Source organism: Globicephala melas, chromosome 15, assembly GCF_963455315.2.
Source record: "Globicephala melas chromosome 15, mGloMel1.2, whole genome shotgun sequence".
Lineage (NCBI taxonomy): Eukaryota > Metazoa > Chordata > Mammalia > Artiodactyla > Delphinidae > Globicephala > Globicephala melas.
Window position 1 is genome coordinate 81,523,319 of NC_083328.1, and position 12,578 is coordinate 81,535,896.

Consider the following 12,578-nt stretch of genomic DNA (forward strand, 5'->3'; position numbering starts at 1 on the left):
TTATACTGGAAATTTATGTGCTGCTTACCTGAAATTTAATTTTAACTTGATGTCTTGTGTTTTTATTTGCTAAATCTGGCAACCCTTTGTGTGCCAGGCATGACCCTATGTGGTGCCGGGAGCTCAGTGATCGGGGGACAGAGTGCGCTCTCAGGCTGGGCACGGGAAGAGGTGATGTGGACTGAGATGGGAGAGCTCACTCTGTTGGCAGTGTGGGTACTGGGAGGTGGCCCACCTCTGCTGGGCCAGCCTGAGTCCGTGGGAAGGAGACCGAAAGTCAGGGAAAGACATTTCCTTCCTTCGCTCAGTAAATGTTGTGCCTCTATTCAGTGCCAGGCTCTCTGCTGGGTACTAGACACAGGGCAGCCACCAAAACAAACTCCCTACCCTCCTGTGACACCGTGGGAGTCAGGAGAGACTAGAGACAGGCCCGAAAACCCGTAGCTAAACTCGGTTACTTCAGACACGGTAATGATGGGCTAGAGGTTGGGCTGCCGATCGGGGCAGCCCACTCCGAGGAGGTGGTGTTTCATTCAACTCATGTGTACCGAGCACCTTCCTACGGCCCTCCTGGGGCTCGGATTCTTGCGGGTGAGACAGACAGCAGATGCGTAAACATGTAAGTCCAAGCGATGGTTTCAGAGGGACAAGAGTTGGAAAGAAACAAAGGAACACAGCCTGGATGCAGCTGGAGCCCAAGGGGTCAGGTGGCCCCTCTGGGGAGGTGGGACAGCAGGGAGGGAGCCCCAGGCTGGGGGCAGCACATGGCCAGGCCAGAGCCCTTGGTGGAAGAGGAACTAAAGGAAATCTGGGACTTGGAATACATTTCCCAACCCGGTTACAGGTCGTGGGATTGTGAAATGGGTGTGTGTCCCCAGACGACCGTTGGCACACGCCTTTCTGGGCCTCCAGACAGCACATGCGGCTGTCTGCCCCTAGCAGGGGTTGGATCTCCTACAGGGGGATCTTTAGATAGAAACGTTGAGGTCCAGCCCCGTAAGGAGGCCTCGCCCCTGCCAGTACCTGCCGTCTGGGCTGCACTGTTGGCCGGCTTCACGGGTGTGCAGCCCAGGCAGATGCCAAGGCCCCGGGCTCCGAAGGGCCCCTTGCTTGGTTTGAGGTTCTATTGTCACCACCTTGAAGTTCTTCATAATTAATAGTTTTTGAACAATGGGCCCTGCGAGTCCTGCAGACGGTCCCACTCAGGTGCCAGGCCCTCGTCGGCGGCCCTGCAGGGACCAGGGAAACAAGCGTGGGTTTGGGTCGTGGTCGAGGGTGGCCGGCCGTGTCCTGACTGTGCTCGCTGGGGCCTGCTTTGACAGCGGCCAGTGGGGACAAAGCAGACCCCGGCCTGTGAGGTCCAGCCCTGCCCCCTCACCTCATGCCATCCCCAGGCCTGCGGGACAGAGCTGCCTTTTCAGAAACAGTCTCTGGTGGCCTGAAGTGGTTTAACCACTTCTTCTCCCGCCTCGCCACTTTTGGAAACCCCTTCCGCTGAGTCACTTTTTCCCTCAGCTCCTCCAGCCCCCAGTGCTACTGGTGCTTTCATGGGCCTATCGATCTTCCCAAGTCAGCATCTTTGGACTTTGTGTTTTTATTATTATTCTTGTCTTGTTTTGCTTTTAAGCACTAGTAAGAGCTAATGTTTATCGGACACTGCCTGTGTGCCAGGCCCTGTTCTAGCCTCTTCGTATTTGTACATTTCATCATTCAACAACTGTGCATCGGGATCCTATAGGGAGCCAGGGCTCAGCTCACTGGATCCCCACGTCAGCCCTGTGAAGCATTTCCATTGGACGGATGGGGCCGCTGAGGGTCTGGAGCCCATGAACGAGGTGGAGCAGGCTGTGAAGGCAGAGCCCCAGAGCCCGTGGGCTGACCTCAGCAAACGGTGTTTCTGCTCCCCTGCGCCATCCTCGCTGTCTCTGCCTAGGTCCGCCTTGCCTTTCCCGCTGGTCCTGCGCTCCACAGAGGCTTCCCCAGCTCCACCATTTGCCCCACTGCTTGGTGATTTCTGTCTGTAAAACCTCGCCTTCGAAGACCAAGAGCAGCTGACCTCTGCAGGGGCACCTCCGGGCGCCCCGTAGATGACCCCGGCAGGCTGCCTCACCTCGTGGAAGCCACATCTCCTCTACTCCTCAGCGGGGCAGGAACAGGATTTCATGGGGTGGGGAGGGGAGAGCGTTTCAAGGCCTCAATACAGTGACCAGCAGCAGCAGACACGTGTCTGCGTGTTCACCGTCTGTCTCCACTTGAGTGGTAACCCCACGGGGGCAGGACAGTCTGGCTTGTCCCTCATGCACCCCTGGCGAGTGCACTGAGCAGGGCCTGGCATGCAGCGGGCACTTGGCAAACCTCCATGGAGTAAATGAGTGGCACTCGCACACGTACACAGATAAGCCACACTTGGGGCCACCTTCCTGCCTGGCCGACAGTCCTGTCTTCCTGGCTGGCTCACTCGCTCCGCTTCCGGTCTCTATGTGCTCTCCTAATGACCAGCTTCTAAGTGTCCAGAAGCCAGAGACCTGGGCAGTGCCTACCAAGAACAAGCGCTTGCCTCGTACCAGAACCAGATCCAGAAGTCGTAACCATAAAGATGCGAGGAGTGTGTGTGTGTGTGTGTGTGTGTGTGTGCGCATATATGTGTTGCACGTGTGTGGGCTGTATCCTGAGACACACTCGTGCTGTGGGGAGGGGTGTGTGTGTGTGTTTTGCTGGTTGTGTTGTGCGTGTTTAGGTGCTGATGCAGGAGCTTAGCTCCTGGACGGATGTCACATGGTTGAGCTCTCCAGCGACCAGCAAAGGAGCCCTGCTAAACTGGTCACAGATGCCACCGGGGAGTCACCTCCTTCTCTCCTGTGTAGTTTCTCATTTCCATCAGGGAACTGGTTTCTACAGAGAAGACAGGGCTTTGAGACCAAGGCAGGGAGATGAGGGGTGGACCGAAGGAAAGGACGGAAGGAAACATTTCAGCTAAATCCTGTCTTCTGACAGATGGGTAAACTGAGGCCCAGGCAGGGACATGACTTGGCCAAGGTCAAGCTGCTGGAGAAGGGCCAAGCTGAGCCAGCACCCTGCTCCTGACTCCCGGCGCAGGCCCTGCGGGGTCTTTGGTTACCTTATGTAGCTTAGGATACAGACTTTCCTGCCACAGGCTGAGCCTGAGAGGGGTTTGGAAGATTCCAGATGTTCAGCTCATGTCTAAAACATGCCCAGAAAGAACTGTTTGTCATTGAAGCTGATTTCATGGACCAGAAATACTGGGGCAGAAATGTTCTGTGTCTCTGTTCTCATGAACGATACATTTTACTGTTGTCAGAAGTGAGTAATAATGTAAACCTGTGATACTTGGTGGCATAAAAGGCACTTGTGCCAGGCTGGGCAGTGGCACTCTGCTGCTGGGATTAGGGGGGCTGGTGAAGAAGGAGGTGGGTATGAGGGTACAGGCCAGGCTAGTCGCAGAGGGTGCAGGGAGGGCTGCGTCCGCCTGGCTGGGTTGGGCCAGCAACGGGCACCATACCTGGCACACAGAGACTGTTCCACACTGCAGCCGTGGCAAGCCAGGCTCTGCCTTTGTAGAGTTTACTCTCTGGGGGCTCAGTCATTCAGTGATTCATTTCCCAAACGCTGAATTCTGCATGCCAAAACCTGGGGTCACACAAGTATAGGCCACCACTTCTAACTGCATGGCCTTGATTGGGAAAGTTACTTAATGACTCCAGGCCTCAGTTTCATCATCTTTAAAATGGAGATCATCAAGGAACTTAGAGTGCTATTGGGAGGATTAAATAAGAAAACTCCTGTAAGGCAGGTAGCATAGGGCCTGGCTAGGAAGAAGCTCTTGAAAAAATTTCATTATTGTTATTACTGCATGCTCTGTGCTGCAGGAGCTCCCTGTTCCATAGAAAACACAAATGAACCCTAGAAATCCCCTCCTTCCCTTTGGAGAAGTTAGCCCAAATTGTAATTTTCAAATAAATTTGTGAGTTGCTTCGTTCAGTGTCTCTTGCTGGACTGTGCCCTGCGTGTCCCGTGTTTGGTCCCAGGAACAGATGCTCAGATGTCCCCAGGGCCTCCAGAATGCCAGACAGGAACTGTTGGAGTCCAGAGGAATGGGGCATCATGGTACCCCAACAGTCCCCCTCCCCCCAGGGGTGTGGCACCCAGCATATGCTCTATGCCTTCTGTCTGCAGTCCCTGTGCCAGAGCTGGAGGTACAACCTCTTCCTCTCTGCACAGAGAGCCCTGGGCTCAGATAAGGGGTTTGGGAACACAGAGCTGGCTTCAGAGGTGATGAAACTGGCGCAGCATTTTTGAAAGAGCCGTGGGCTACACATGTCTCGTTCTTTGCTGTATCCACAGCTCCGAGCAGCGACTGGCAGGTATAATTGCTCAGTATGTACCTGCTGAATGAATGAATGCAAGACAATTTTGCAATGTGCCTTAAAGGACGAGTGTCCTCACCCTCTGGTTCCATTTCTACAACATATTTTAAGGAAATAATCAGAGAACTGATTTTTAAGGACAAGGATATTTATTTTCATTTGGAAAAGCAAAATTCAATGAAATTAAGAAAAATATAGGGGATTGCTTGAATAAAGATCAAAGATAATGCAACTGTTTAAAAACATGTTTTCAAAGATTATTTGACGATACAGAGAGAAGTCCTTCATGAAGTAAATTTTAAAATAGGCTTCAGAACCGATCCGAATTTTGTACAAATAAAATTATATTATTAGAAAAAAAAAATGAAATGATAACTGCCAAAATGTTAACAGTGGTTAGTTTTGTGTAATGGATTAAATGAAACTTATATTTCTCTTACACTGTTTGTTGTAGCTTTTACAATGAACGTTAATAAAAAAAAAAAAATTAAAGGCTACTTAAAGGTGTCTCTGAAGCAACTCGCGCGTCTTCTCCCCTGCGGCTCCTTTAACTCCAGTCAAGACGCGGAAGAGGCGGGGGTGCCAGACACCACTGACGTCAGAAGCAGCCCAAAATGACACAGCGGACGAGCCAATCCCAAGTTTGCATTCTGGGAGCAGCCATTCGATTGGACACAAGTGCGGGCGTCTTCGCCCAATGGCAGAAGAGGGGCAGGAGCCCGGCGGCAGCGTGGGTTTTAAATCCACATGGTGGCGGAAGGGCGGGGCGGCAGTGGCGGCGGCGCCTTTGGGGAGAGAGTCCTCTGCCCTGGAGGGTGTGCGTGGGTGCCATCCTCCACGCCTCCTGCGTCCTGGGCCAGGTGATCAGCCTCACCGCACCTGTTTGTATCAGCAGGTACCGTATAGGGTCTTGTGAGTATCCAGTGGCATTCGTTCATCGGACAGATGTTTGCTAGCCTCTACTGTGTGCCAAGCAGGGCCTGGTGGGATAAGGTAGAACCCAGGAGAGATACCCTGAGAATCCACGCTCCTGTGTAACGACCAGCAAGTGTCTTACCGTTACCTCCACCCTGCTGTGCTCTCTAGCGCTAACTCAGTACCTCTCCCAAGATGTGAGCTTCCCAGGGGAGTAAGTGACGGGGATACCGTGTGCCTTGTGAAGGGTCTGCCCCATAGTTCATGTTCAACATGTACTTGTGGAATAATTATTTCAAAGACCGATTTTTAGCGCAGGGCTTGCCAGGTAGTAGATTTGATAAATGGTAGCTGTGCAATAAAGAACAATAGCTAGTATTGATTAAACGCCTATCGTGTGCAAGGCGCTCTGGGCACTTGCCATGTATTACCTCATTTAATAGTCACAAGATTCAAGTTTTCCCTAATTTAAGAGTTACAACAAGCAGGTTAAGTACCATTATTATTCCCATTTCACAGATGTGGAAACCGAGGCAGAGGGAGGCCAGGTAACTTTTCCAAGATCCTGTAGCTAGGAGGCGGCGGTGGGGTTAGATTCAAGAGGCCTTGGTCATAACCACTGCCTTATCCCAATATTTATCCAGTACTTGTTTTTCTTTTCTAAGAAAATTCTCGTAAATCAGCCCTGTGCTCCTGGGAATTCAGAGAAAAGGGAGGAATCAGGTGGGTGTGGCACAGCCAGGTGAGCTGGAGTCCTGCCACCCACCACATTGCCCAGCTCTGCTGGGTAGCAGAGGTCAAAGAGGGGTGAACAGAGAGGCTGCCACTGGGGCGCGCCAGGCCCTGTGCTGGGCTGGGCCAGCGGTACATTGATGGGCATGACAGATCCATCCCTGCCCTCATGGGGCTGGCAGTCTAAACCAGCAACCACTAACTGGTGACCTGTGGGCAGCCTGCGGAAGTGTTTTAGGTTCTGCCTGCCTAATGTTTGCAATTTTTCTAAGCTTTTTAGCATAAGTCGCCACAGTCCCCACCCCTCCCTGTTGTATCACACATGCCTACCTTTACTCAAGGGTCCCTGCCAGCGCCTGAGTGTCTCTGTCCCCTGGTTTAACCATGAAGGAAGCCCCCAGGTGGGGCCAGGCACCTGAAGACCAGCCTCCTCAGGGGTGGCACTCAGGTGAGGCTCTGGCATTCTTTACCTTGCCCCCTGTCTGCATTTAAAATCCCAGAATCTCCACCTTGAGCCCTGGAGTCCTGCACCTCCCAAAGCTGAAAGCCCCTCCACTGGCCCCTGATGTGACGTGCAGCCCTCACTGGAATATCTGAAAACTCTGGTGGTGGATGCCAACTCTGACTCATTTAAACCTGGGTTCAAATCCCAGCTTTACTGCTAAGCAGCTGAGTGACGCTCGACCATAAAAACTTGCTTCCATTTCCTCCTCTGCAGAATGGGGATAACAATCGTCCCTCCTCTCAGGGTTATTGTGAAGCGTTAGATGATGCAGGGAAGATGCTTGTCACACAGCAGGCACTCATCAAACGGGCTGCTGATCTTTCTTTGGGAGGCACTGTCACCGGCAGGAAGTTCTTCCTTACATCAAGCTGAGGTCCAGTTGCTCTATAACTTCCATAACTTCCATAACTTCATGCTCTTGCCACCAAAAATGTGCTTCTGTTTCCATAGAATAGCCCTTCAGAAATTGAGGACCCAGCTACACATCACGGCTTCCCATTCAAGACCGGCTGCATAATTTGTGGAGCCCAGTGCAAGCTAAAAATGTAGGGCTCCTGGTTCAAAAATTAGTAAGAATGTCGAGGTGGTGACAGCAGAGTTCAGAGCCCCTTCTGAGGGCAGAGTCCCATGTGACTGCCCATGTCACACCCCATGGATGGGCCCTGCTCCCATGGGTGGTCTTTGGCCCTGTAATGTCCTCCAGATCCGCATGTTGCTGGAAGAGGTCTGCCTGGACCAGGACGGAATGAGGAGGGTTTCCAGCTGGGCCCAGGGAAAGGCACCGGCTGGCATGGTCTACACCTCCTCGGGAGTCCTGGTTCACAGATCCTACCCTGCCACCTGCCCTACAGCCGCTGGCGCTCTCCGCACTCGACTTTTTGTCTGTCTTTGTGAACATATATCTAGAGTAAAGTGCACAGATCCAAAATCTATAGCTGGATGACGTTTTATGTTGTATACACCTATGTAACCACCACCCACCAGTCTAGAAAGTTCCCTCCAGTCCCTTCCCGGTTACTACCCACCACACCCAGTTGCAGGTAGCCATCATTCTACCTTGTTTCACCGCGGATTCGCTTCTCCTGTTCTTGAACGTTATATAAACAGGATCCTACAGTACGTGCTGTTTGTGTCTGGCCTCTTCACTCACTGTTAACTCTGGGAGCCTCATCCTCGTCGCTCTACCCGTGGCTTGCTCCTTTGCGTTGCTCTGCAGCAGTCCTGGCGCACCGTGATTCTCCTGTGGGTCCTCCGGTTCATTTTGGTTGTTTGCAGCTGTTGGCCATCGCAGGCAGGGCTGCCGCGGGCATTCTGGAACCATCTCGGCGTGCTCGCCGTGCATGTGCACTCGTTATCCTGGGGTCACTGCCAGGGGTGGGGCTTTGGGGCAGAGGTCGGCCTGTGTTTGGCTTTAGCGGATATTTCCAGAGTCTCCAGAGGCGGTGGTACCAGCGTGCACTGCTGCCAGCAGTCACGTGAGCCTTGCTGGTGTTCCACAGCCTCGCCGACACTCACCATCGCCACTGTTTTCATTGCAGCTATGCTGGTGATGTCACTCTTGACCCTTGGAACTGACCTAAGGAAGCCGAGTGCCGCGACTCACACTTGCTGTTCCTTCCTGACCGCTGGCGAACCCTGGACTTTCACACACCAGCCCTGGAGCTCCCCCTCCCCCTTGGGGTCACTTGCAAATTTCACAAGCATGGACTTCATCTAAGTGAGTGATGAAACTCTGAACAGGACAGACCGCAGAGCAGGGAGAGCCGCAGCTTCCTCCTGGACACTTCTCTCCCCAGCTGGGTCTCGAGTCTTTGATCTCTCCCGACGTGATCATCGTGCACTTCGTTTCCACACCTTGAGCAGGAAGGTATCCGATCTTCTTAAAGTCACACAATCTATTTAAGAACATCTTTGGAAGAGAGAAGAGGGGGCAGAACAGATGTTAAATGTACACAGTGATTGTAGGTTGCAGCCAAATGTATGAATGATTAAAATATGCAAAAGGATGCATCTCAGAAACACAACAATAATAATAACGCCCAGTCCTTATAGCACATTCACCATGGGAGGCCCTGTGCTGGGGGCCTGGAGCATCTCAATGTGAACTTCCCAGGGAGGTTGATTTTATTTTTTTTAATTTTTATATTTTAAATTAAAAAAATTTTTATTGGAGTGTAGTTGATTTACAATGTTGTGTTAGTTTCTGCTGTACAGCAAAGTGAATCAGTTATACATATACATATATCAACTCTATTTTTAGACTCTTTCCCCATATAGGCCATTACAGAGTACTGAGTAGAGTTTCCTGTGCTATATAGTAGTTCCTTATTAGTTATCTATTTTATATATAGTAGTGTGTACATGTCAGTCCCCATTCCGGGCAGGTTGATTTTATCACCCCATTTTACGGATAGGAAAACTGAGGCTCGGAAGTTGTAGCTTGCCTGTGGTTCCACAGCTGGTGAAGGATGGATTTGGACCCGAGTCCATCTGTCCCCAGAGCCTCAGCTGTGGACACTCCTCCCATACTGCTCCAGAGAAGACCTTCCTAAACGCTGGCTGGGTTCTGATAGACCCCAGTCAACAGCAGGCATTGGGAACTGGCCACCCACTGGATGTGTCTTGCTTGATCTACAGAGCACTTTAAATTTTTTAAATTAGTTGCTTACTTAATGAGGAAATTTCACCTTCACAAATCTGAATTTCTGGCTGTTCCTGATGAACCAAACGATCAGACCACACGGGGTGAGAGCTGAGCAGGTGCTGTGTCCTGGGGGTGAGGACCTCAGGCCTAGCTTGCCTCATTTTCCCCACTCCCCGCTTGTGCAGCCTGGCCTGAGAGCATCACCACAGCCTGCCTGTCGGGTCTACTGATGGAAAATGGAAGTGACCTTTATTCCGAGGGGACCTTTGCCAGACCCTGCGCATCACTTCGTTTTCTGGGCCTTTGAGGCAGGGCCTCTCACAGATCTGTTCTAGAATGTGACTGGGGGGGATTCCAGGACGGTCATTTGATTAGGAGAGCCAGCCATGCACCTTGTTGAAAATCATGTCACTTGACCATCCACTCTTTGCAGACGTGATGAAATTAAGGATCTTGAGATGGGGCCGTTAGCCGGGGTTATTCAGGTGGGCCCAAGGCAATCACAGGTATCACAAGAGGCAGAGGGAGAGTTGATACACACAGAGAAGGTATGTGACCTCAGAGGCAGAGATCGGAGTGATTCGGACACAAGCCATGGCACAGAGACAGCCACCAGACGCTGGAAGAGGCAGGAATGCATTCGCCGGGAGGCTCTGGAGGGAGCGTGGCCCTGAGACACTTTGATTTCGGCCCCGTGATACTGATTGCAGACTTCTGGCCTCCAGAACTGTGAGAGTAAGAATTTCTGTTGTTTGAAGCTACCAAGTTTGTGATAATTGGTTTGGGCAGCCCCAGGAACTGAATGTGGAAGGTCTGGAATGCTGTTTTTCCAATGTCTGGACCACATGGCTCCCCAGTCATCAGCCGCTGTGGGCCACGGTAAGGGGAGCTGCAAAAGGGTCCTTGTCTTTTCGGGGCTGCAAACAACCGAAATTTATTTTCTCACGGTTTTGGAGGCCAGGAGTCCGAAATCAGGGTGTCGGTAGTGTTGGATCCTTGTAGGGGCTCTGAGGGGCCTCTCTTCCAGCTGCTGGTGGCTGCCGGCAACCCTTGGCATCCTTGGTTTATAGATGCCACGCCAATCTCTTCTGTCCTTCTTATAAGGACACCAGTCGTTGGATTTAGGGCCCACCCTAGTCTAGTAGGACCTCATCTTAGCTCATGAGATCTGAAACAGCCTTATTGCCAAATATGGTCACATTCTGAGACTCCAGGTGAACACGAATTTTGGGGCTGCCATTCAACCCGGTATCACCCTGTTCTCCAGGAGGTCCAGTCCTCGGTTTCTGAAACGGAACATAAGTTGCAGTGGATAGGCATGTATCATTCAGGGCTCCCTTTCCTGGAAAAGGTGTTCTCGAATCCACGGCGCGTTGATGGCTCCCTAGGAAAACCTCTGTAAGTTTGCTTCGAAGATCTCAGGTACAGCCAAAACACCTACCAGAATTTCCCTGTTCCTTCATCTCATGTGCTCATCCACGTTCAGGCCCCTGCTGATTTGGTTTGGAGCAGAACAGACGCAGTCTCTGACCTCATGCAGCCTGTGGTCCAGCGATCAGAAAGGACACCTGAGTCCCCTGACTCTGCTCGTGCCTCTGGGAGCAGATGTTGCCAGGGAAACAGGCAAAACCACAAATGCCCATCCTGGACCAGATCTCAACTCTTACCCCTTTTCTCCTCACCCAAAGGCTGACAAAGCAATCCGATTCCAAACGTGTTCCCTGGATGAGAAGATCACATTTCTCCCACCTCAGGCTGAATCTCTGAGACAGATGAGGCCTCCTGCCAGCCAGGGCCTTAGGAGCGCTGGCTGAGGAGAGCCACCTGGCAGGGGCAGCTGCAATCTTTGGACGCTTCCTCTTGTATTTTCACATCCCTGCCTGTGGCACTCAAGCTGCCCGTGACCTGCCCCGTCACCTGCCCTGCCTGGTTTCCTCCCACTGCTTCTTGCTCCTTATCCAAAGCTGCATGACCTTGGACATGACACCTCCCGACCCACCCCAGCCCAGGGCCTTTGCTCTTGCTGTGCCCTCTGCTGAGAATGGTCTTCTCACGGCCAGTTCCATCTTGTCGTTCAGGGCTCAGCTCAAGTGTCACCTCCTCTTGGAAGCCTCCCCCTGGCCTCCTGCTGTGTCCTACCCCATCGCCCTGTTTCTTTCCCTTGGGCCCCTAGCAAGAACCCTTGAGTACGAATGTGTGTGTTTGTTTGCTGTTCATGTCTTTGCCTCACCAACTATAAGCGCTGCGAAGACAGGGGCCCGTCTGTCTTGTTTGCTGCACGACCCCAGCTTCCTGCCCGGCACAGAGAAAGCCCAGCAGAGCTGCTGAATGAACATGTGTCAGATGAACTCGGGCCTTCTCCCCAGGAGGCAAACTGGCTTCGGAGATGTCCGAGCCTGCTGCGTTCTCCTGTGGGGTGGGTCATCAGGTGCCCCGTTTAGGGGGCCGTGTGCTTTGACTGCTTTTGTGAGGTATCAGGGTTCAAAGTGACCGAGGCAGCCTGACTGGGGGGATGGGAAACACCTATCCGAAGTCAGCAGGGCCGCGTGGGCCCCTCCGGCAGGACCAGCCTCACCTGTTAGTTCAGGAGCCATCCAACAGCCAAACTGCTTTCTTGGTTTGACATTTGGGGGACTTTTTTGGGTTCTGCAAGGACAGGTGGCCCAGGCTTCCTTTTCCTGGAGGGTCTGGTTCCTTCTGGGGCAGGTCTCAGTTGGTCAGTGTAGAAGCCACACTGCGTCTACCTGCAGGGCCCCTCAGTGCTCCTGCGTTCACGGCCAAGGACAGCCTGGCACTCTGGCCTGTGGGTCCCGACATCTTTAGTCAAATGGACTCGGGAGGGAGGGAGAGAGAAGGGCAGATGGCGTCGTGGAAAGAGCATGGGGTCCGCAGTTGGGCGGGCTGGCTTACAGCCACAGCAATAATGACAGTGAATTCAGTCTGAGTTCCTGCCACGTGCTAAGCACCGTTCTCAGGTCTCTACCTGCATTATTTCACAAGATCCTTACAAGGATCCTGCGACGTGGGCCTCCGTAGGGTCCCCATTTTACAGACACGGGATCTGATTAATGGAAGGACTCAGATTTGGAATCAGAAGATAGGACGGGGCTCGGGGGGAGGATATGAAGGCAGCAACAACAACTCCAGCAGTAATAGTGACACCCACGACGCTGCAGCCCCAGCCAGGGTAGCGGCCACTGACGAGCCTGGCTCTGAGCCGAGCCCTGTGTGAAGAGCTGCCTGCAGCTCCTTTCTACAGCCTTCCAGCCGTTTCCCGCGGGCAGCACAGCGCAAGGTGCAGGGCGCTGTTAGGGATGAGTCTGCCAGCTTGCAGAACAGCCCTGGGCGGCGGTTATTTTTATCTCCATTTTGCAGATGACAGAACTGAGGCTCAGAG